Source organism: Asterias amurensis, chromosome 14 (assembly GCF_032118995.1).
Source record: "Asterias amurensis chromosome 14, ASM3211899v1".
Lineage (NCBI taxonomy): Eukaryota > Metazoa > Echinodermata > Asteroidea > Forcipulatida > Asteriidae > Asterias > Asterias amurensis.
In genome coordinates, this window is record NC_092661.1 from 27,466 (window position 1) to 52,571 (window position 25,106).

At 36.3% G+C, this 25,106-nt stretch overlaps 2 long non-coding RNA genes across 2 annotated transcripts; both read right to left on the reverse strand.

Moving 5' to 3' along the window:
• Positions 1–2,181: 2,181 nt before the first annotated feature.
• LOC139947274 (uncharacterized) lies at positions 2,182–4,028 on the reverse strand. Its single transcript, XR_011787340.1, has 3 exons — positions 3,874–4,028; positions 3,105–3,204; positions 2,182–2,260 (listed from the first exon to the last, which is right to left on the reverse strand). It is a non-coding gene; the product is annotated as an uncharacterized lncRNA (long non-coding RNA).
• Positions 4,029–11,773: 7,745 nt separating this feature from the next.
• LOC139947575 (uncharacterized) lies at positions 11,774–16,343 on the reverse strand. The gene is made up of 3 exons (XR_011787370.1): positions 16,193–16,343; positions 15,451–15,813; positions 11,774–15,079 (listed from the first exon to the last, which is right to left on the reverse strand). It is a non-coding gene; the product is annotated as an uncharacterized lncRNA (long non-coding RNA).
• Between the last annotated feature and the right edge of the window lie 8,763 nt (positions 16,344–25,106).

The following is a 25,106-nucleotide window of genomic DNA, read 5'->3' on the forward strand; positions in this document are numbered from 1 at the left end:
ATTTCTTTGAATTTTTAGAGAGTCAAATATTTCTCATCAACTCGTTTGTCTGCATTAAGCAAATCGTAATGAAAATTGTAAATTTTTCGTTAAACTTTGATGAACAGTGATGAACACATCAGAGGAAAGAAAGGAATGTTTAGGTTCTGTTAAGGGTTAAACTGCATGGTTTTATGTAGCTAGTTTTGTTTGGGCATTCAAAATAAGCCACATTAAGTTTTCAAAACCACTTTCTTTTACGACTTAATACTTATATGGACAGTAATAACTTATACTGTATTTTACTTCCTTAAGTCCTCTTACCCGGAAACTTGCATCCTCAGACAATAAGACACCCTCGTCCTCCTTCCATGATCCTTGGTAGCCATTATCCTTGTGACATCACCTGTATATGGAGAATCATTCAACAACTGCATCACTAAGTTAGTTCAAAAATTGAGTTCAGTCGCTGCTTTTCAGCAACAAGTTTGAACTATTTATGTCATCTCAAAGACATCGATTGTTGTAAAAAGATTGACGCAACAAACTTTCTGCGCAATCCTTTAAAGTTATGTTATTACATGTGTAAAATCTGTTTTAGTTTCATTTTAAAACAAGTATAGTTGCCATTATTACATCTGTTGTTGATCCATCAGACTTCAATGCATTCTCTCATCCACCAGGGAGACAGGAACTATCCTCTATGAAGCCAGGCAACCAGCGGTTGTCTTCTTGGTCATCGGCGGATGGACGTCACCAGCACGAACGCAGAGGCCATTGATGTGCAGTCTTCATTGGACTCCGTACTTCACAGGCAGTTGGTTTCGCATTTCACCATTGCAGTAAATAAAAGACAAAAAATAGAAACATTCAGAAAATGCACTTCCAAATATTATTATCCCATTTAGTTTGGGAAAAATTTAGGTCAACCTAAAGTTGGGTTTGAGTTTTTCTATCATATTATTTGTTAGGGTTTATTTCTTTGAATTCTTAGAGAGTCAAATATTTCTCATCAACTCGTTTGTCTGCATTAAGCAAATCGTAATGAAAATTGTAAATTTTTCGTTAAACTTTGATGACAGTGATGAACACATCAGAGGAAAGAAAGGAATGTTTAGGTTATGTTAAGGGTTAAACTGCATGGTTTTATTGAGCTAGTTTTGTTTGGGCATTCAAAATAAGCCACATTAACTTTTCAAAAGCACCTTTTTACGACTTAATACTTATGGACATTAACATCTTATACTGTACTTTCTTAAGTCGTCTTACCTGGAAACTTGCATCCTCGGACCATAAGACTACCTCGTCTTCCTTCCATGATCCTTGGTAGCCATTATCCTTGTGACATCACCTGTATATGGAGAATCATTCAACAACTGCATCACTAAGTTAGTTCAAAAATTGAGTTCAGTCGCTGCTTTTCAGCAACAGGTTTGAACTATTTATGTCATCTCAAAGAGATCGATTGTTGTAAAAAGATTGACGCAACAAACTTTCTGCGCAATCCTTTAAAGTTATGTTATTACATGTGTAACATCTGTTTTAGTTTTATGTCAAAACAAGTATAGTTGCCATTATTACATCTGTTGTTGATCCATTAGACTGCAATGCATTCTCTCATCCACCAGGGAGACAGGAACTATCCTCTATGAAGCTAGGCAACCATCGGTTGTCTTCTTGGTCATCGGCGGATGGACGTCACCAGCACGAACGCAGATGCCATTGATGTGCAGTCTTCATTGGACTCCGTACTTCACAGGCAGTTGGTTTCACATTTCACCATTGCAGTAAATAAAAGACCAAAAATAGATACATTCAGAATATGCACTTCCAAATAGAATTATTCCATTTAGTTTGGGAATAATTTAGATGAACATAAATGTGGGTTTGAGTTTTTCAATCATATTATTCGTTAGGGTTTATTTCTTTGAATTTTTAGAGAGTCAAATATTTCTCATCAACTCGTTTGTCTGCATTAAGCAAATCGTATAAAAATTGTAAGTTTTTCGTCAAACTTTGATGAACACTGAATATTTAGGGTTTTTTTAAGGGTTAAACTGCATGGTTTTATTGAGCTAGTTTTGTTTGGGCATTCAAAATAAGCCACATTAACTTTTCAAAAGCACTTTTTTCTACGACTTGATACTTTCGGACAGTAAAATAACTTCTACTGTATTTTACTTTCTTAAGTCGTCTTACCTGGAAACTTGCATCCTCAGACCATAAGACACCCTCGTCCTCCTTCCATGATCCTTGGTAGCCAGTATCCTTGTGACATCACCTGTATGGAGAATCATACAATAACTGCATTCAAACCACAAAATTACCTAAATCATTGAGTTAATGTAACATGACATCATCGGACATAAAAAAAAATGGGTATGTACATTCCCAAGAGGAATTTCTGTGTCAGTCACATTAAAGCCATTGGACCCTTTCGGTAATAAACAGTATTGTCCTAGTCCCACACTTCGTGTATCACAACTTCTATATCAAATAACAAACCTGTGGAAATTTAGGCTCAATCGGACAGCAGAGTCCGGAGAAAATAAAGGGAAAACCCACACCTGTTTTCGCGCGTTTCGCCGTGTCATGACATATGTTTATAACAAATCCGTAACTCTCGCTAACGAGCATTTATATTGTTTTACCGTTTTCTCAAAAAGTAAAGCATTTCATGGACTAATTTTTCAAAAGAAGTCTTTCACCATTACCTTCTGTAAACCCTGTAAATTATGTAAAGGGTCCAATGGCTTTAACTCAGATGTAATGCCCTTTGGATTGAATGATCAGAGTTTCAAAATGAAATTAACAATTTATGTACAACAATTTATCGACCATGTATTTCAAAATATGATGATATCCACTATTGTTTTATTTCTATAAAATAAATTGTTGGGCATCAGACATAATGGCTTTTTACACCATTACAATATGAAGTCAGAGACCCTTCCCCCCAATAAAAAATTTTATTGAAAAATAGTGAATCCCCCAGCTCAATTTGACCTTTGCAGGAGCCCCTCTTTTACATAAATTAACAAGTTATCATCATTTCAGGAAAATCCTTTACAAATTACGGCCCTGAATGAAATTCCAAACTATTAACATCATGCAAATAAACTTACCCTCAGGTTGTATTCCTGAACTTTAAAATGAGTGTCGTTTCCTCACAGCATACCTCCGCTCACCACAGCTCCAATGATGTCATCAGGGTCTGGAAAACAGCTGAAGGGAATGAAACATAAAAGATGTTGAAGGGTATCAAACATAATGGCATTTTACACCATTATCAAATGAAGTCAGAGACCTCCCCCCCCCCCCAAAAAAAAAAAAAAAACCCAAAAGAACTCAACAATTTTCATATCAATTTGAAAATTAGTGAAGAGCAAAACTCAATTTGACATTGTTCTTTGCCTGATGCTCTCTTTAAGCAATAGCACATCATCGATAAAACAGTATTGTCCAAAGACCCACAGTTCGTGTATCACAACTTGTACACAAACCTCAGTGAAAATTTAAGCTCAATCGGTCATCAGAGTCGGGGGGAAAAATATCGGGAAAACCCACCTATGTTTACGCACGTTTCGCCGGTCACAACAAGTGTTTATAATAATCAGTCGTTCTCAATATTGAGAATTGATAATTGTATTAATGTCTTCTCAAAAAGTGAAGCATCTCATGGAATAATATTTCACAGGGAAGTCTTTAACCATTACCTTCTGTAAAACCTGTGAGTTATTTATTAATCTGTGAACTTTAATTTGTTTTTCTGTTCAAAAAGTGTTCATTGGCTTTAACCAAAATTAACCAAGTATGATAATTTCAGGATTTGTGGTTTACAATTTTGGTCCTGCAAGAACTTTTAAACTATAAACATCCAGAACATAAACTCACCTTCAGGTTCTATTCCTGAACTTTAAAATGTGTAAGTGTTGTTTTCCTCACAGCAACCTCCGCTCACCACAGCTCCAATGAAGTCTTCATGGCCCTGGAATGACTGGTGCAGTTTCCATTGGACTCCATATTGCGTAATTCCAATGGCAGTTGGTTCCACATTTCACCATTGCAGTAAATAAAGAACAGAAAATACATACATTCAGAAAATGCACCTCCAAACAGAATGATTCCATTTAGTTTGGGAATATTTCAGGTGCATATAAATGGTGTGAGTGGTTGTTACATGACAAGTGACTGATAACGGATGGTGTGGAGTTATAGATGGGGTACGTTTTCGCTGTCGTATAACGAACCCCTGATTGTTAAGATGTAACATGCAAGCATGGAAATGAGCTTAGTAGATTTTAAAGTGATGGTGTAGATGGGAGTGAGCTTGTTAATCATGCAGTTTGGTGCAGGTTTAATGTTAGAGTGAATAAATGGTGATAATAATATACCTTTAGGATTGGACGTAATCCCTCTGTGCCGTAATACCACGGGATTACAGTGGTTGCAGGGTCTGCCATGAGAGAGCATGTAGATGAGAAGGACTCCATCCCAGGTCCTCAATCTCAGTCACTGCATGTTGGGAAATAAAGATAACATTCTCAAAGTTGTGAAACATTTTTGCCAACACCAGAGTAAAAGATGGTATTTCCAGTGGTTAGAGAGTAGTTTTGGAACGAGGGGCAAGGTGCTAAATAAAGTACTTGAACGAGACTGAATGCATTGGAATGCCAATTACATGTAAACTTGCTTATAATACGTTTGTCATGTTATTGTATTTTTGGTGCATTTACACTTCTAGTTTTCCTGCCGTTATCATTCACAAAAACTACAGCACCTCAGATAGTAATATTTTTAGGAAAGCTTTACACAATCATTATATCTGGTGTAAGTTAAATGTAAATCTGCGGACATCGTCTTTTGTGTTACCAAAGTATCCAAATGCTTTAATTTTTAACAAAAAGTAAAGATCACACACTTTGTGTAAGCTTTTAAAAACATATTCAGGGTCTTTCACAGGGTGCAAAGATCTTGCATGTAGCAACTACGGTTCTCCAGTAAATTTTTTGGTAAAAACTTAAACATTGATTTAAAGTTATAACGTCATCTAATTCCAAAACTTGTTAAGTTTTATTGCCACACTGAGGTCTAAGTTCAAAGTGAAACCCTAGCCTTTTTGGATCACACACTAAGCGCTGGAATCAAGAATCCATAACCATCCATATACTGTAAAATAAACTTGTGTAGGCTTCTAACGAAATTTGTCTCATTAACATTATTTTTAAGAGTGACCACTAACTGTTTAATTTTCTTTTATTAACCAGTCTTATAAAGATTAGGTTTCAAAGAAGTTTGACAAAGATCGGTTTCCCGTCCAAGTTGCTCATTCTACATGCAGGATTGTAAATGAATGATCGCTGTGGAGTATTTGGTTTTGGCAAAGTTGTTTCTTTAAATTAAAAGATATCACACCAGACCCTATCCAATGTGAAACCATCCGAAATCTCATTGAACGCAGGAGTTGGCTGAAATTTAATTGTTTCTCTTTTGTGAACCATCCAATTCACCTTGGGGCATTTGTTTTCTTCACCTGGGCTCTGTGACTTTCACTATGGTTTTAAGGAATGCTCCCCATCCAAGCCCAGACCTTTTAAATTGTTGACTAATTCCCTGAAATGTAATTTCACACTTGCCCAATTCCATGGCCTCATTTGCTCATGCTATGTCATGCTCTACTCCAAATGTAAACAAGCACAGTATATTGGACACTGCTGGACCATAGAGCTAGGACCCTAGATCCATGGCTGGACACAGTACTGCTGACCTTAAACAAGGTGAAGGCTTACCAATAAACCACTTATCACTCAGGTTGACTTCCCCTAATTTAACAGTAATCTATCTGGCTGTGTTCATGATAGCCTTAGGAGGGTTTGGCAGTACAGCACAGTGAAAACAATTTAAAACCAAGGTTAAGGCTAGTTAGCAGATAACCCCATGAAAACAAGGTCAAAAAGGATTGAAAAGGCAATTTCAAGGAGAATGATGAACTAGATGAAGATTTCATAGTGAGAGCATGTCAACTGCAGAGTTTCTGTAGTGTTTTTACTTAATACATGGAGGTATGCATTAGCCCACAAAGATAACCTGGAGTTGTGGAAGAGTAGTGACCTCGCAGTACTGTCAAGAGCACCAAAATCAAACTCTGGTGTTTCTGATCAGCAGAGTGAGTGTTCAAATCCCCAGCCGTGCCACTTGTGTCCTTAAGCAAAACACTTAACCATTGCTTTGTCCTTTGGATGGGACGTTAAAGGCAGTGGACAATATTGGTAATTACTCAAAAAAATTATTAGCATAAAACCTTTCATGGTGACGAGTAACAGGGCAAGGTTAATGGTATAAAACATCGTGAGATACTGCTCCCTCTATAGTGCCATACATGTAGTTTTCAAGAAAGAAGTAATTTTCCACAAATTTTACACATTTGATCACGAGACCTAAGATTTAGAACTTGAGGTCTCGAAATCGACCATAAAACAAACATAACCTCGTGTGACAAGGGCGTTTTTTTTCTTTCATTATTTTTCTCGCAAGATCGATGATCGTTTGAGCTCAAATTTTCACAAGTTTGTTATTTTATGCATTTGTTGAGATACACCAACTGTGAAGGCTAGTCTTTGACGATTACCAATAGCGTCCACTGCCTTAAAGAATCTTATTATATTTACTATAGACAAGAGACAAAATTTTATAATCCAATGTTATGCTCAAATAGTAAAGTGGATTCATATTTTTGTATTAATGTTTGGACTATTATCAGGCAGGCTACAATAGAACTTGTAAACTTCAAATAAGTATATGTTAAATTGAAGGAAAAAACAGAGATGAGGCAGACACAATAAGAAACTTAGTCTTAAACCTAAAACAATTCAACGAGGGGGAGGCATATATGTTAACTAACGAGGGTGAAAATTGCGTAAGCATTTGTTTGCTACTTCTTTTTTGCAGGGATAATTTTCCGGACCAACGCGGCTGAGCTCACTGTGAGAACAAACAACATACAGACAAGCTTGCAAATAGACTAATTGCCAGATGCAGTTTTAAATAAGAATTCCAAGAGTGTGATGAAGGGCAAAACGTTTCCTAGCCCACCTTGTTGAGCTGTAAATGGGTTGTATTTGTATTTATTTTATCGTTATTTTGTTTGCTTAATATATATAGTAATACATATAAATAAATAGTGATAATTGAATCACCTAGTAAATGTTTTAATATTAATGAGGGTTAAAACAACATTCTCAAAAGAAAACGATATAGGGCACATGGCTTATTTAAGTCTCTGTATTTATTTCACATAATGCTCAGCAGAATATTCAGTCACAAGATCTGATCCTCGTAAAATGCAAGTTAAAAAGTGTTGAGAAAAAATTTCCGGAGGGCAATTTTTCTTTATGTGGCCCAACATTGTGACCAATTTTTGTACCTAGTAAAAAGTTGTAGAAACGCCTAAATCACTAAATTTGCATTTGCAAGTGCAACAACGAGTGGAGCCTTACATGGTTCTAAGTTTTGGTCAAGTGATAGGAGACTCTTTGCTTTGCAAGTCAAACCATGGTCAAACCACAAACAATTTATTTAGAGACTGTTTTTACATCAAGCACGAGAGGTAACAGATTTGCCGCGATTATAGGGACACCTTGAAAACAGGACGTCCTACGATACGAGAAGAAGCATTTACATGTAGACGGCGAACACAGCATTTAGTAACGCAGCACAGCATAGCACATGGTGCACAGGAAAACAAGGCAAAATACTCCCATAAATATAAAACAACATCTAACTAACTTCAGTCATCTAGCTTACTTTAAAAAGTTACCATCCGCATCCTGCCACAACCACCCTTACCGTAGCTTAGCGGTGAGTCAACTGGCCTACCACGCTGCCAGAGTTTTAACAAAAGTGAAAGAAATCTTAACGGAAATTTCCACTGAATCACGTGCTAACAGAAAAGAAAAGGAACTTACGTAATACTTTTACAACTGGGTAAATCATCAAAACAAAGGCTCATAGTAGTCGAGGGGTAGAAAACTCCACATGATAACAACAAACAAAAGCTGGGCCTGAAGAACTGCATGCTGTATTTATGAATGATTTCAATGGATGGATAATAGCTTTCATTTCATGGGCTTTTACTTTCCGTGTTCTGATTGGTCTGCTCTGTTACGTATATGTCGCGTACACATCAAGGGGTCAATTTCATGAATACTGCTCAGCAGGTTTGTCTGCTTCTGATTGGATGGCCATAGATCCTCATTTTGTCACAAATTCTTAATGGGATTTCGTGTGTTAAATGCCCTCCATTAAGAACTGTGCTGGTGAAAATACCAAGATCTGATTGGTCAACCGCTCTCGGGCTTGGATCCTCATTTTGTCACAAAACTCTTAATGGGATAACGTGTAGTAAATGCTCTTCATTAAAACTATACAGGTAAAAATACCAAGATCTGATTGGTCAACCGCTCTCGAGCTTGGATCCTCATTTTGTCACAAAACTCTTAATGGGATTTCGTGTGTTAAATGCCCTCCATTAAAACTATACAGGTAAAAATACCAAGATCTGATTGGTCAACCGCTCTCGAGCTTGGATCCTTATTTTTGTCACAAAACTCTTAATGGGATAACGTGAAGTAAATGCTCTTCATTAAGAACTGTGCAGGTAAAAATAGCAAGATCTGATTGGTTGACAGCTCTCGAGCTTGGATCCTTGTTTTTCACAAAACTCTTAATGGGATTTCGTGTATTAAATGCACCCATTAAGAACTGTGCAGGTAAAAATACTAACGTCTAATTGGTCGACAGCTCTCGAGGTGGTTTCCTTCTTTTGTCACAAAATTTCCAGTGGGATTTCATGCATGAAGTAAGGGGTGCATTTGTGTTGGGGGGGGGGGGGGGTTGGGGGGGTCGGGGGGGGGGTCAGAGAGTTGAACTTTGTCCGCACTTGAACTTGTGTGTTATTGCTTGTGAAAAAGAAATAGCAAGACGACCAAGTGGGGTTGGAATAGTAAACGAGATATAATACTTCTTAATTTTGTATTAATATGATTGTTTTATGTGGGTTAGGTTTTAACACTGTAACTAGTTATAGTTGTGGGTAACAAATAAATCAATTGGTGTAAGAATGTTGGCATACTTTAAGCGCAGACTCATACTTTGTCATTTTGCCGCCGCCTATTGACCGACCGGCAAATGTTTCAAAGAACCTTTTAGTGGTCATAGTCCCTCAATATTCTTCTTTAAATTTCATCCAGCATTTATTTCGAGCGGTATTTTGCAAGTGGGAATAATATTCGATACCGAAGTCTTCAGAAAGAAGCACACTTCTTGTTTTCTTTTTTTTTTCAAAAAATTGCAGGTTCTCCTGACTACTTTTACCACTTTTTAAATAGCGCTTATGAACCAATCGAAGCAAACCAAATAGAACATATTTGTTAATAAGTAAAGGGTCGTACAGCTACGATTTGCAGTAACAATCCGCTGCATGTTATACTGAAATATTTTTAGGAATCTTAGATCCCGACGGAGTTAAGTGTAAGGAAGATGCTTCAGAGAAGGTCTTTGTTTATATAACTGTCATAAGAACAATGATTAGAAGACAGTTGTAGTTCCATTAATTCTGGGTGGTGACCCAAGGACTTTCTAAGTCCCCAGAGTGAATTAATTAACAGATAAAAATCAAACTAGCATCATTTGGTTGGCAAAATTGACATTGATTATATCTGAGAATTTTAATAAAATACATCAAGTCAAGTCTCCACCGTGAAGCATATTTTGTCATGATATATCTACATGTATCCATACCCTTAAAATTTCCGAAAATGCTCGTTATTTGCTTAACAGAAAAACTATGATTTCAAGTCCAATAAACCATCATGATGGAAACATGAACACTGAACAGTTGTTTTATTATTTTTTTTTTAACATTTAACGTTTAACATGTAACGTTGCAGAAATCGGTCCCTAAAGACAGTACACATTGCCCTGGATTTGGCGAATGTTATGAAGTAAATTTAAATGGTTGGAAAGATGTTTTTAAAGTATAATGTAATGACCGCACACAATGCCATTTGTGTGATTTTCTTTGTACTACGTGAAGTAAAACTGTTCGTCATTTTTTGGTGGTGTCAAATCTTTGACTCAACAAAGTGGCGGACGCCAGTCGATAACTCTCGTCAATCAAACAACTGCACTCTAGGCGAGTAACCAGCACATAGCGCCCTCGGGGGATCCTCGAGGGAGTCCGTAATTACGGATTGCAAATCCGTAACAACAAATTGTGAATCTGTAATAACGGATTACCAATCCGTAATAACTGATTACTAATCCGTAATAACGGATACTAATCCGTAATAACCGATTACTAATCCGTAATCCGTAAGAACGAATTACTAATCCGTAATAACGGATTACTAATGCGTAATAACGGATACTAATCCGTAATAACCGATTACTAATCCGTAATAACGGATTACTAATCCGTAATAACGGATTACTAATCCGTGTAACGAATTGCAAATCTGTTATAACGGATTACTGAGCTGTAATTACGGATTACTAATCCGTAATAACTGATTGCGAATCCGTAATAACGGATTTCAATGAATTTTATATTTTGTTGGCACTAATGGACCTTCGTAAGCTTCAACCATGCTTCAACAATCAAAGTTACACAACGTACAAAACAAAACATTCCTTTTGGGTGATATAGGTGGGTGTTTTTACTATTGACATCTAATACATACATAAGTAAGTGATACTTTTACTTACATTTACATTGTTTACAGAGTTGTTTGTTTTAATTTAACTTTATTTTTAAGACGAAGATTAAGATTAAGAAGAGTAAACCGAAGAAAACGCATTTAAAAGTAGCTTCTCTCGGGCGGACGGCGGAATGAACTAGATAAATGTACTCTAACAGCCCTTAGCTTGACTTGTGTGCTTTAGTTGCTTCATAAATAATACTTTACACAGATATTAACAGTCAAATTGTCCACTTACTCATTTTATACTTCCCGCGATGATGTTCACCATCTTGAATTGATCGCGGAATGCAACACTACACATAACTAGTCTACAGAGGGCGCTAGGGTTGTTCTTAGATGAAATGAATTTTCTTTGGCACTGATATAACAAAATATAACAAAATATACTACCAGACTAAGGTTACCAGCATAATACCATGTCATGTACAGCTTGCGAGTGGTATCCAGCTCGTTTCTGCTTAACATACAATTCTTTGAAATAATGGGCCCTGGATGCCATGCCACCTAGGCCCCCCGGGGGGGGGGGGGGGGGGGTGGGGATGATGGGAGGGGCAAACCCGGGATTGTTCAGGTCCTGGGGAGAATGGTGGAAATTGCACTCTGTGTCCTATTAAACTAATTTTGACAATTTAAAATATTGCCTTGACGGGAACAGCCCTTGACTAATAATATTATAGTGGTTATAATGTTTACAAGTTGGCAATATCTTAAAAGAAGTATTCAAAGTGTACAGAGGTAACACAACTTCTCAGACTGAGTGCACATTGCTTAAGAGTTTTGGCAATATCTCAACTTCTCAGATTATGTATTACTATGGGGACTCTCTTCTCTCAGGAATTTTTACAATAATATCTCAAAAGAAGTATAAGAAGCGTTACCGCGATATCTCTAACTGTGTCTTGATCTAGGGATAATTATTCTTATAGTTTTGGCAATAAAGTAGTGCGCCAAGCTTGAGTGCAGTGGCTTTGGGTTAAAGTAAAATGTGTTTTAAGACATTTTTCACTAGTGGCAAAAAAATGCAATTTCTTTTACAGGGGTATTTTATTATTTTAAAATGTTCATTATCACAAAGTTGTTTCTTGTTTCACATGAACAAGGTATTTATTTCACACTAAAGCCATAAACATAAATATGGCAAAATAAAATGAACATTTTGAAATTACTATATAACGGGCAAAAAACACTTAAAAGTTATGACAGTGGACATTATTGGTAACTGTTAAAGACTAGTTTTCACAGTTGATGTATCTGAACATTATGCATAAAATAACTAACCTGTGAAAATTTGAGCTCGATCGGTGTCAAAGTAGAGAGATACAAATTAAAGAAAAACCACCGTCACACAAAGTTGTGTGCTTTCAGATGCTTGATTTCGAGACCTCAAATTCTAAATCTGAGGTCTTGAAATCAAATTCGTGGAAAATTACTTCTTTCTCAAAAACTATGACACTTCAGAGGGAGCCATTTCTCACAATGTTTTATACCATCAACTTCTCCAAATTACTCATTACCAAGTAAGATTTTATGCTAATAATTATTCTGAGTAATTACCAGGAGTGTCCACTGCCTTTAAGTGATTGATAGTTATGGTAATAGGCATTAATAGGGCTAACTGAAATTAATTAGGTTAGAAGACAATACCAGTATGAAAACAAGGGGTTGCTACATAGATTGGTTTTGACCTCATCGCAAATACTTGGTACGCAGGCATAGCGATCAAGTTTGATTGCGAGCTGGATCAGCATGCACCTTGTTCAACAGCGAGGGCTTCCCAAAAGAATTTGCGAAAAAGGTCTTTGATGACATTAGTTAACAACAGGGTGGACCACGTGAAGGTTGTCATCTTCCACCCCACAACAGTTAAAGGGATCATAATACATCAAAGTGTGTAACCATTACAACGATTGCTTCATTGGAAATGTTACCCCCCTTTGATACCTAGCCTACGGAGTAAAAAACCAGAGATAACAAATACTCTGGAAAACCCCACTTAAACTTATCTATAATAACTATGACTTAAGAAATGGTTTCAATTTTTCAATTAAAGTTGTTGACCAGGATTATGCGGTTAAAGAAAATTGTATATACTGTTTTCTAGCAGTAAAACCAGTTAATTACTTTCCTTTGTCTAAGATAAGATACATTATATAATTTAAATCAATATCCTATATCGGAAGTCATTATTAATAGTGGCTAGCTCCCATTGTCTGCAGAGTGAAGAAACACTCTTGTGAGAAAGTACTCTTGAAAACCCTGATATTAGCATCAAATAGCTACTACATAGGCATTATCAAACTTGTCAACAATTTTGTAATTAAAAAAAACCCTTGTTAACAAGTACTCTCAACTATAAAACTGTTGCGAATGGTATATCACAATACCAATCTTAGTTTGGCATTTTTGCCACAAAATTAACACAAGATAATAAAACCAATGTCATGTCCTTTGTATTAAAAAAAATACCATAATTAATGAGCAATCTCAAATATTGCAAGGTATAAAGATTATGGATACTGAGTGTGACATTAATGCAACATAATTAACAGTAGATAATATAAATGTTGTCACTTTTGTTATAACCATTGTAATTAATTAATATAGCAACTTGTACTTGGTGCCTGGCGAACAGCGCCCTCTATTGAGCAAAAACTCAACATCATGCACTAATTTATAATAAATAGCACTGCCTATAGCTCATAACAATGAACATTACAATTAATTAGCATAACAATGACTCAAACACCCTCAAGGAACACAGTACAATGTCAAAACCATTGTAGTTAATTAACATATTTATGAGGACTCCATAAACCTACAATGCCATGCCCATTATAATGAATAAGTTTACTCGAATACCCTCAATAAACATACAATGTCATGACCATTGTAATTTATTAGCATAATAATGAGGACTAAAACATCCTCAAGGAACACAGTACAATGTCATGACCATAATTTAAAACCTCAATAACAGTTATTGTGAGTCACAATAGTTATGTCCTTAAATAATAACTAATACAAAACAAACATGGTGGCCACCATGTGGGGGTACCCCCAGAACACTTATAATATTGTTTGGATGAATAACGGAAAGACAGAGTGACACTTAATAAAAGGTACCATTCATATTTAATACATCAATCAAATTCAGTAAAAGTAAAACTAAATTTTATTAGTTTGTAATGTTAAACCACTCATATACACTACATGACAAGCTTGTTGTCTTTATATTTCTGATGAGTTTACCCTATTGTTTCATATTTGTAATGAGCAATTGCATTACAAATTTACATAACTTGTTTCATGCTTGTAATGCAGTACTTCATTACGCACTTGAAACTTTGACATACTTGCAATGAGGTATTTCATTGCAAGGATGTTTTGCATGAGTGTAATGAAATACCTCATTACAAACAAGCAATATTAAAACTGAGAATACATTAACTTGTAACGAATTATCTCATTACAAGTAATTACGTATTCTGTCTAAAAAATAAGTTGAACAAGGCAGCTTGAAGCAGGAACTTCATCACATCAAGACATCACTACAACTCAACAACTTAAAGACCTTAAATTCCTACAGCCAGCCCAAGCCATTCCTCATCACACCAGTAGACAAAAGTCCGCAGTTCAAGGCTACCATCACCCTTCCAGACATCGGCCATGCAACTCACAAGCTCCAACAAATCGTCAGCCAAGCTCAACTCAAGACCTTCCCAGAAACAAACAAGATTCAAACATCACTTCACACAGAAGACCAGCATTCCCTCCGAATGTGATGTCACATAGAGGAGACCTGCTGCATTCATATCCCTGAGAATCAAGAAACATAAAGCACATGGCAGTCTGGGACACCATGACAAATCAGCCTTGATCAAACACTCACACAAACAAAGGGTCTTTCAGAGCCAACACTCACACAAAAGAGTGTACCCACAAGTTAAATATACATATTTATAGTTTCTTCCTATTTCTATTTACCATGCAAAGCTTCAAGCAATACTATAAATATTCAAGTCATTGTTCCACAATAAGAAAACTTTGTTGTGTAAGTGAGTTCAATCTGCAGATGAATCTGGATGATCATGCTGTAATATCAAGATCCATTGGAAGATTTGTTCAATGTTGTTCATGCTCTTGGAACGTCTACTCATTGGTCAAAGTACATCCTTAGTAACAGTCGAAGCTGGTGGATATGACCTTTGATGAGGGCAGTCATCATGAAGAAACAGTCCTCCTTTACAAAGACTGTGTTGAAGCAACAGTTTAATTGGTGCTGCATAATGTGGCTCAGCATCTTGACGTAACCAGCTCTTAGTTGTTCCACTCTGTTCATCCTGTAATATGGTATAAAACAAAATGTAAACAAAAAGATTTGTTCGTTCAATTTTTGTGTTTAAGCAAAGTTTATTTTATCAATGATCCTCTAGCTGCTGCTTCCCAGGTTGTATCGTAATTTGGGTGTGATCCTGGCAACACGGCAGTTAACGGTTGTATGGCTTCTGACCCCCGAACAAAGATATTGACAAAATAGGGACACCGCCAATATAGGGCTAGATAGCTCAGTTGGTAGAGCGCCGGCACGTTAATCCGGAGGTCGTTGGTTCGAATCCCACTCTAGTCAATTCTTTGTTCAACCCCAAAAATCAAAGTTTATTTTCCGCACATTAATGGATTTCTCAGATTTATTAGCTGAAAGAGATCTTACCTTCAAGGATCTTGGTACAGTGTAAGTAGTTGTAGAAATACTTAATGTATATCTCCTCAAGCCATGACGTATCTATCTTTGTGTTGTTATGTCACATCTTCATGGTCCATGTTGACAGGATGGCAGAAAAGTAGTCATCACATAACCTGTATGTAAGTAGTAGAGCGACAGGTTGTCTTTAGCCGACGCCATCTTGAGAACCTCTGATGGCAGCCTTCTACGCCCCGTCCAGCATCAGCATCTTAAGCTCAGTTGTTTCTGGTTGTGTGCTGTGTCATTCAGCTGATGTAAGAATGCTACATGGCCATTGGTAGCATTCTTGTACAGACCCCGTCTAGCGGATGACCTCTAGGGGTGCGCCATCTGAAAGAAAGTTGTTATCACATCCGAGTAACATGCCTGTGATATTTTTTCACAGGACTCGGGAAAGTACTGAGTATACAGTGCTAACACACATCGGTGTATGGGTAAAAACCAAAATTAATATTCTTTATCCCCGATGCAAATTTAACATCTATTACATCTGATGATCATTAAAATAAAATCATAAAATTAGCTCAAAAATTGAGTTCAAACACTACTTTTCATGAACAAGTTTGAAGTTTCTGTCATCTCAAACATGCAGACTGTTGTAAAAAGATTGATGCAACAAACTCTATGCACAATCCTTTAAAGTTATGTTATTACATGTGTAACATCTGTTTTAGTTTTATGTCTAAACAAATGTAGTTGCCATTATTACATCTGTTGTTGATCCATCAGACTGCAATGCATTCTCTCATCCACCAGGGAGACAGGAACACTCCTCTATGAAGCCAGGCAACCAGCGGTTGTCTTCTTGGTCATCGGTGGATGGACGTCACCAGCACGAACGCAGATGCCATTGATGTGCAGTCTTCATTGGACTCCGCACTTCACAGGCAGTTGGTTTCACATTTCACCATTGCAGTAAATAAAAGACAAAAAATAGATACATTCAGAAAATGTACTTCCAAATAGAGTTATTCGATTTAGTTTGGGAATAGTTCAGGTCAACATAAATGTGGGTTGGAGTTTTTCTATCATATTATTCGTTAGGGTTTATTTCTTTGAATTTTTAGAGAGTCAAATGTTTCTCATCAACTCATTTGTCTGCATTTAGCAAATCGTATAAAAATTGTAAATTTTTCTTTAAACTTTTATGAACACTGATGAACACATCAGAGGAAAGAAAGGGATGTTTAAGTTTTTTTAAGGGTTAAACTGCATGGTTTTATTGAGCTAGTTTTGCTTGGGCATTCACAATAAGCCATATTAAGTTTTCAAAAGAACTTTTTTTACGACTTAATAATTATGGACAGTATAATAACTTATACTGTATTTTAAGGCATCTTACCTGAAAACCTGCATCCTCAGACCATAAGACACCCTCGTCCTCCTTCCATGATCCTTGGTAGACATTATCCTTGTGACATTCACCTGTATATGGAGAATCATTCAACAACTGCATCACTAAATTAGTGCACAAATTAAGATCATCAGTCGCTGCTTTTCAGAAACAAGTTTAAACTATTATGTCATTTCAATAACATTGATAGCTGTAAAAAGATTGACGCAACAAACTTTCTGCGCAATCCTTTAAAGTAATGTTATTACATGTGTAAAATCTGTTTTAGTTTCATGTCAAAACAAATACAGTTGCCATTATTACATCTGTTTTTGATACATCAGACTGCAATGCATTCTCTCATCCACCAGGGAGACAGGAACACAGGAACACTCCTCTATGAAGCCAGGCAACCATCGGTTGTCTTCTTGGTCATCGGCGGATGGACGTCACCAGCACGAACACAGAGGCCATTGATGTGCAGTCTTCATTGGACTCCGTACTTCACAGGCAGTTGGTGTCGCATTTCACCATTGCAGTAAATAAAAGACAAAAAATAGATGCATTCAGAAAATGCACTTCCAAATAGAGTCATTCCATTTAGTTTGGGAATAGTTCAGGTCAACATAAATGTGGGTTTGAGTTTTTCAATCATGTTATTCGCTAGGGTTTTTTTCTTTGAATTTTTAGAGAGTCAAATATTTCTCATCAACTCAAATGCTTGCATTTAGCAAATCGTAAAAAAAAAAAGTAAATTTTTCGTTAAACTTTGATGAACATACTGTTGAACACATCAGAGGAAAGAAAGGAATGTTTAGGTTCTGAAGGGTTAAACTGCATGGTTTATTGAGCTAGTTTTGTTTGGGCATTCAAAATAAGCCACATTAAGTTTTCAAAAGAACTTTTTTTACGACTTAATACTTATGGACAGTATAATAACTTAAACTGTATTTAACTTTCTTAAGTCGTCTTGCCTGGAAACTTGCATCCTCAGACCATAAGACACCCTCATCCTCCTTCCATGATCCTTGGTAGCCATTATCCTTGTGACATCACCTGTATATGGAGAATCATTCAACAACTGCATCACTAAGTTAGTGCAAAAATTAAGATCATCAGTCTCTGCTTTTCAACCAAAAGTTTTAACTATTATGTCATCTCAATAACATTGATTGTTATAAAAAGATTGACCCAACAAACTTTCTGCGCAATCCTTTAAAGTTATGTTATTACATTTTTATCTGTTTTAGTTTCATTTCAAAACAAGTATAGTTGCCATTGTTACATCTGTTGTTGATCCATCAGACTGCAATGCATTCTCTCATCCACCAGGGAGACACAAACACTCCTCTATCGAGCAAGGCAACCATTGGTTGTCTTCTTGGTCATCGGCAGATGGACGTCACCAGCACGAACGCAGATGCCATTGATGTGCAGTCTTCATTGGACTCCGTACTTCACAGGCAGTTGGTTTCGCATTTCACCATTGCAGTAAATAAAAGACAAAAAATAGATACATTCAGAAAATGCACTTCCAAATAGAGTTATTCCATTTAGTTTGGGAATAATTTAGATGAACATAAATGTGGGTTGGAGTTTTTCTATCAAATTATTTCTTTGAATTTTTAGAGAGTCAAATGTTTCTCATCAACTCGTTTGTCTGCATTTAGAAAATTGTAAAGAAATTTGCAATTTTTTCGCTAAACTTTGATGAACACTGATGAACACATCAGAGGAAAGAAAGGGATGTTTAAGTTTTTTTAAGGGTTAAACTGCAAGGTTTTATTGAGCTAGTTTTGCTTGGGCATTCACAATAAGCCATATTAAGTTTTCAAAAGAACTTTTTTTACGACTTAATAATTATGGACAGTATAATAACTTATACTGTATTTTAAGGCATCTTACCTGAAAACCTGCATCCTCAGACCATAAGACACCCTCGTCCTCCTTCCATGATCCTTGGTAGACATTATTCTTGTGACATTCACCTGTATATGGAGAATCATTCAACAACTGCATCACTAAATTAGTGCACAAATTAAGATCATCAGTCGCTGCTTTTCAGAAACAAGTTTAAACTATTATGTCATTTCAATAACATTGATAGCTGTAAAAAGATTGACGCAACAAACTTTCTGCGCAATCCTTTAAAGTAATGTTATTACATGTGTAAAATCTGTTTTAGTTTCATGTCAAAACAAATACAGTTGCCATTGTTACATCTGTTTTTGAACCATCAGACTGCAATGCATTCTCTCATCCACCAGGGAGACAGGAACACAGGAACACTCCTCTATGAAGCCAGGCAACCATCGGTTGTCTTCTTGGTCATCGGCGGATGGACGTCACCAGCACGAACACAGAGGCCATTGATGTGCAGTCTTCATTGGACTCCGTACTTCACAGGCAGTTGGTGTCCCATTTCACCATTGCAGTAAATAAAAGACAAAAAATAGATGCATTCAGAAAATGCACTTCCAAATAGAGTTATTCCATTTAGTTTGGGAATAGTTCAGGTCAACATAAATGTGGGTTTGAGTTTTTCAATCATGTTATTCGCTAGGGTTTTTTTCTTTGAATTTTTAGAGAGTCAAATATTTCTCATCAACTCAAATGCTTGCATTTAGCAAATCGTAAAAAAAATTGTAAATTTTTCATTAAACTTTGATGAACTTACTGATGAACACATCAGAGGAAAGAAAGGAATGTTTAGGTTCTGTTAAGAGTTAAAGTGCATGGTTTATTGAGCTAGTTATGTTTGGGCACTCAAAGTAAGCCACATTAAGTTTTCAAAAGAACTTTTTTTACGACTTAATACTTATGGACAGTATAATAACTTAAACTGTATTTAACTTTCTTAAGTCGTCTTACCTGGAAACTTGCATCCTCAGACCATAAGACACCCTCGTCCTCCTTCCATGATCCTTGGTAGCCTTCATCCTTGTGACGTCACCTGTATATGGAGAATCATTCAACAACTGCATCACTAATTAAGTTCAAAAATTGAGTTCAGACACTGCTTTTCAGCAAAAAGTTTAAGATAATATGTCATCTCAAATACATCGATTGTTGTAAAAAGATTGACGCAACAAACTTTCTGCGCAATCCTTTAAAGTTATGTTATTACATGTGTAAAATCTGTTTTAGTTTCATTTCAAAACAAGTATAGTTGCCATTATTACATCTGTTTTTGAACCATCAGACTGCAATGCATTCTCTCATCCACCAGGGAGACAGGAACACAGGAACACTCCTCTATGAAGCCAGGCAACCAGCGGTTGTCTTCTTGGTCATCGGCGGATGGACGTCACCAGCACGAACACAGAGGCCATTGATGTGCAGTCTTCATTGGACTCCGTACTTCACAGGCAGTTGGTGTCGCATTTCACCATTGCAGTAAATAAAAGACAAAAAATAGATGCATTCAGAAAATGCACTTCCAAATAGAGTTATTCCATATAGTTTGGGAATAGTTCAGGTCAACATAAATGTGGGTTTGAGTTTTTCAATCATGTTATTCGCTAGGGTTTTTTTCTTTGAATTTTTAGAGAGACAAATATTTCTCATCAACTCAAATGCTTGCATTTAGCAAATCGTAAAAATAAATTGTAAATTTTTCATTAAACTTTGATGCACTTACTGATGAACACATCAGAGGAAAGAAAGGAATGTTTAGGTTCTGTTAAGAGTTAAAGTGCATGGTTTATTGAGCTAGTTATGTTTGGGCACTCAAAGTAAGCCACATTAAGTTTTCAAAAGAACTTTTTTTACGACTTAATACTTATGGACAGTATAATAACTTAAACTGTATTTAACTTTCTTAAGTCGTCTTACCTGGAAACTTGCATCCTCAGACCATAAGACACCCTCGTCCTCCTTCCATGATCCTTGGTAGCCTTCATCCTTGTGACATCACCTGTATATGGAGAATCATTCAACAACTGCATCACTAATTAAGTTCAAAAATTGAGTTCAGATGCTGCTTTTCAGCAACAAGTTTAAGATATTTATGTCATCTCAAATACATCGATTGTTGTAAAAAGATTGACGCAACAAACTTTCTGCGCAATCCTTTAAAGTTATGTTATTACATTTTTATCTGTTTTAGTTTCATTTCAAAACAAGTATAGTTGCCATTATTACATCTGTTGTTGATCCATCAGACTGCAATGCATTCTCTCATCCACCAGGGAGACAGGAACACAGGAACACTCCTCTATGAAGCCAGGCAACCAGCGGTTGTCTTCTTGGTCATCGGCGGATGGACGTCACCAGCACGAACACAGAGGCCATTGATGTGCAGTCTTCATTGGACTCCGTACTTCACAGGCAGTTGGTGTCGCATTTCACCATTGCAGTAAATAAAAGACAAAAAATAGATGCATTCAGAAAATGCACTTCCAAATAGAGTTATTCCATATAGTTTGGGAATAGTTCAGGTCAACATAAATGTGGGTTTGAGTTTTTCAATCATGTTATTCGCTAGGGTTTTTTTCTTTGAATTTTTAGAGAGTCAAATATTTCTCATCAACTCAAATGCTTGCATTTAGCAAATCGTAAAAAAAAATTGTAAATTTTTCATTAAACTTTGATGCACTTACTGATGAACACATCAGAGGAAAGAAAGGAATGTTTAGGTTCTGTTAAGAGTTAAAGTGCATGATTTATTGAGCTAGTTATGTTTGGGCACTCAAAGTAAGCCACATTAAGTTTTCAAAAGAACTTTTTTTACGACTTAATACTTATGGACAGTATAATAACTTATTGTATTTTACTTTCTTAAGTCGTCTTACCTGGAAACTTGCATCCTCAGACCATCAGACACCCTCGTCCTCCTTTCATGATCCTTGGTAGCCATTATCCTTGTGACATCACCTGTATATGGAGAATCATTCAACAACTGCATCACTAAGTTAGTGCAAAAATTAAAATCATCAGTCTCTGCTTTTCAACCACAAGTTTGAACTATTATGTCATCTCAATAAAATTGATTGTTGTAAAAAGATTGACGCAACAAACTTTCTGCGCAATCCTTTAAAGTTATGTTATTACATGTGTAAAATCTGTTTTAGTTTCATGTCAAAACGAATAGTTGCCATTGTTACATCTGTTTTTGATCCATCAGACTGCAATGCATTCTCTCATCCACCAGGGAGACAGGAACACAGGAACACGTCTCTATGAAGCCAGGCAACCAGCGGTTGTCTTCTTGGTCATCGGCGGATGGACGTCACCAGCACGAACGCAGAGGCCATTGATGTGCAGTTCCATTGGACTCCGTACTTCACAAGCAGTTGGTTTCGCATTTCACCATTGCAGTAAATAAAAAACAAAAAATAGATACATTCAGAAAATGCACTTCCAAATAGAGTTATTCCATTTAGTTTGGGAATAGTTCAGGTCAACATAAATGTGGGTTTGAGTTTTTCAATCATGTTATTCGCTAGGGTTTTTTTCTTTGAATTTTTAGAGAGTCAAATATTTCTCATCAACTCAAATGCTTGCATTTAGCAAATCGTAAAAAAAAAAAGTAAATTTTTTGTAAACTTTGATGAACATACTGTTGAACACATCAGAGGAAAGAAAGGAATGTTTAGGTTCTGAAGGGTTAAACTGCATGGTTTATTGAGCTAGTTTTGTTTGGGCATTCAAAATAAGCCACATTAAGTTTTCAAAAGAACTTTTTTTACGACTTAATACTTATGGACAGTATAATAACTTAAACTGTATTTAACTTTCTTAAGTCGTCTTGCCTGGAAACTTGCATCCTCAGACCATAAGACACCCTCATCCTCCTTCCATGATCCTTGGTAGCCATTATCCTTGTGACATCACCTGTATATGGAGAATCATTCAACAACTGCATCACTAAGTTAGTGCAAAAATTAAGATCATCAGTCTCTGCTTTTCAACCAAAAGTTTTAACTATTATGTCATCTCAATAACATTGATTGTTATAAAAAGATTGACCCAACAAACTTTCTGCGCAATCCTTTAAAGTTATGTTATTACATTTTTATCTGTTTTAGTTTCATTTCAAAACAAGTATAGTTGCCATTATTACATCTGTTGTTGATCCATCAGACTGCAATGCATTCTCTCATCCACCAGGGAGACACGAACACTCCTCTATCGAGCAAGGCAACCATTGGTTGTCTTCTTGGTCATCGGCAGATGGACGTCACCAGCACGAACGCAGAGGCCATTGATGTGCAGTCTTCATTGGACTCCGTACTTCACAGGCAGTTGGTTTCACATTTCACCATTGCAGTAAATAAAAGACCTAAAATACATACATTCAGAAAATGCACTTCCAAATAGAATTATTCCATTTAGTTTGGGAATAATTTAGATGAACATAAATGTGGGTTGGAGTTTTTCTATCAAATTATTTGTTAGGGTTTATTTCTTTGAATTTTTAGAGAGTCAAATGTTTCTCATCAACTCGTTTGTCTGCATTTAGAAAATTGTAAAGAAATTTGCAATTTTTTGCTAAACTTTGATGAACACTGATGAACAAATCAGAGGAAAGAAAGGGATGTTTAAGTTTTTTTAAGGGTTAAACTGCAAGGTTTTATTGAGCTAGTTTTGCTTGGGCATTCACAATAAGCCATATTAAGTTTTCAAAAGAACTTTTTTTACGACTTAATAATTATGGACAGTATAATAACTTATACTGTATTTTAAGGCATCTTACCTGAAAACCTGCATCCTCAGACCATAAGACACCCTCGTCCTCCTTCCATGATCCTTGGTAGACATTATCCTTGTGACATTCACCTGTATATGGAGAATCATTCAACAACTGCATCACTAAATTAGTGCACAAATTAAGATCATCAGTCGCTGCTTTTCAGAAACAAGTTTAAACTATTATGTCATTTCAATAACATTGATAGCTGTAAAAAGATTGACGCAACAAACTTTCTGCGCAATCCTTTAAAGTAATGTTATTACATGTGTAAAATCTGTTTTAGTTTCATGTCAAAACAAATACAGTTGCCATTATTACATCTGTTTTTGAACCATCAGACTGCAATGCATTCTCTCATCCACCAGGGAGACAGGAACACTCCTCTATGAAGCCAGGCAACCATCAGTTGTCTTCTTGGTCCTCGGCGGATGGACGTCACCAGCACGAACACAGAGGCCATTGATGTGCAGTCTTCATTGGACTCCGTACTTCACAGGCAGTTGGTGTCGCATTTCACCATTGCAGTAAATAAAAGACAAAAAATAGATGCACTCAGAAAATGCACTTCCAAATAGAGTTATTCCATTTAGTTTGGGAATAGTTCAGGTCAACATAAATGTGGGTTTGAGTTTTTCAATCATGTTATTCGCTAGGGTTTTTTTCTTTGAATTTTTAGAGAGTCAAATATTTCTCATCAACTCAAATGCTTGCATTTAGCAAATCGTAAAATAAATTGTAAATTTTTCATTAAACTTTGATGAACTTACTGATGAACACATCAGAGGAAAGAAAGGAATGTTTAGGTTCTGTTAAGAGTTAAAGTGCATGGTTTATTGAGCTAGTTATGTTTGGGCACTCAAAGTAAGCCACATTAAGTTTTCAAAAGAACTTTTTTTACGACTTAATACTTATGGACAGTATAATAACTTATTGTATTTTACTTTCTTAAGTCGTCTTACCTGGAAACTTGCATCCTCAGACCATAAGACACCCTCGTCCTCCTTCCATGATCCTTGGTAGCCTTTATCCTTGTGACGTCACCTGTATATGGAGAATCATTCAACAACTGCATCACTAATTAAGTTCAAAAATTGAGTTCAGACACTGCTTTTCAGCAAAAAGTTTAAGATAATATGTCATCTCAAATACATCGATTGTTGTAAAAAGATTGACGCAACAAACTTTCTGCGCAATCCTTTAAAGTTATGTTATTACATGTGTAAAATCTGTTTTAGTTTCATTTCAAAACAAGTATAGTTGCCATTATTACATCTGTTTTTGAACCATCAGACTGCAATGCATTCTCTCATCCACCAGGGAGACACGAACACTCCTCTATTAAGCCAGGCAACCAGCGGTTGTCTTCTTGGTCATCGGCGGATGGACGTCACCAGCACGAACACAGAGGCCATTGATGTGCAGTCTTCATTGGACTCCGTACTTCACAGGCAGTTGGTGTCGCATTTCACCATTGCAGTAAATAAAAGACAAAAAATAGATGCATTCAGAAAATGCACTTCCAAATAGAGTTATTCCATTTAGTTTGGGAATAGTTCAGGTCAACATAAATGTGGGTTTGAGTTTTTCAATCATGTT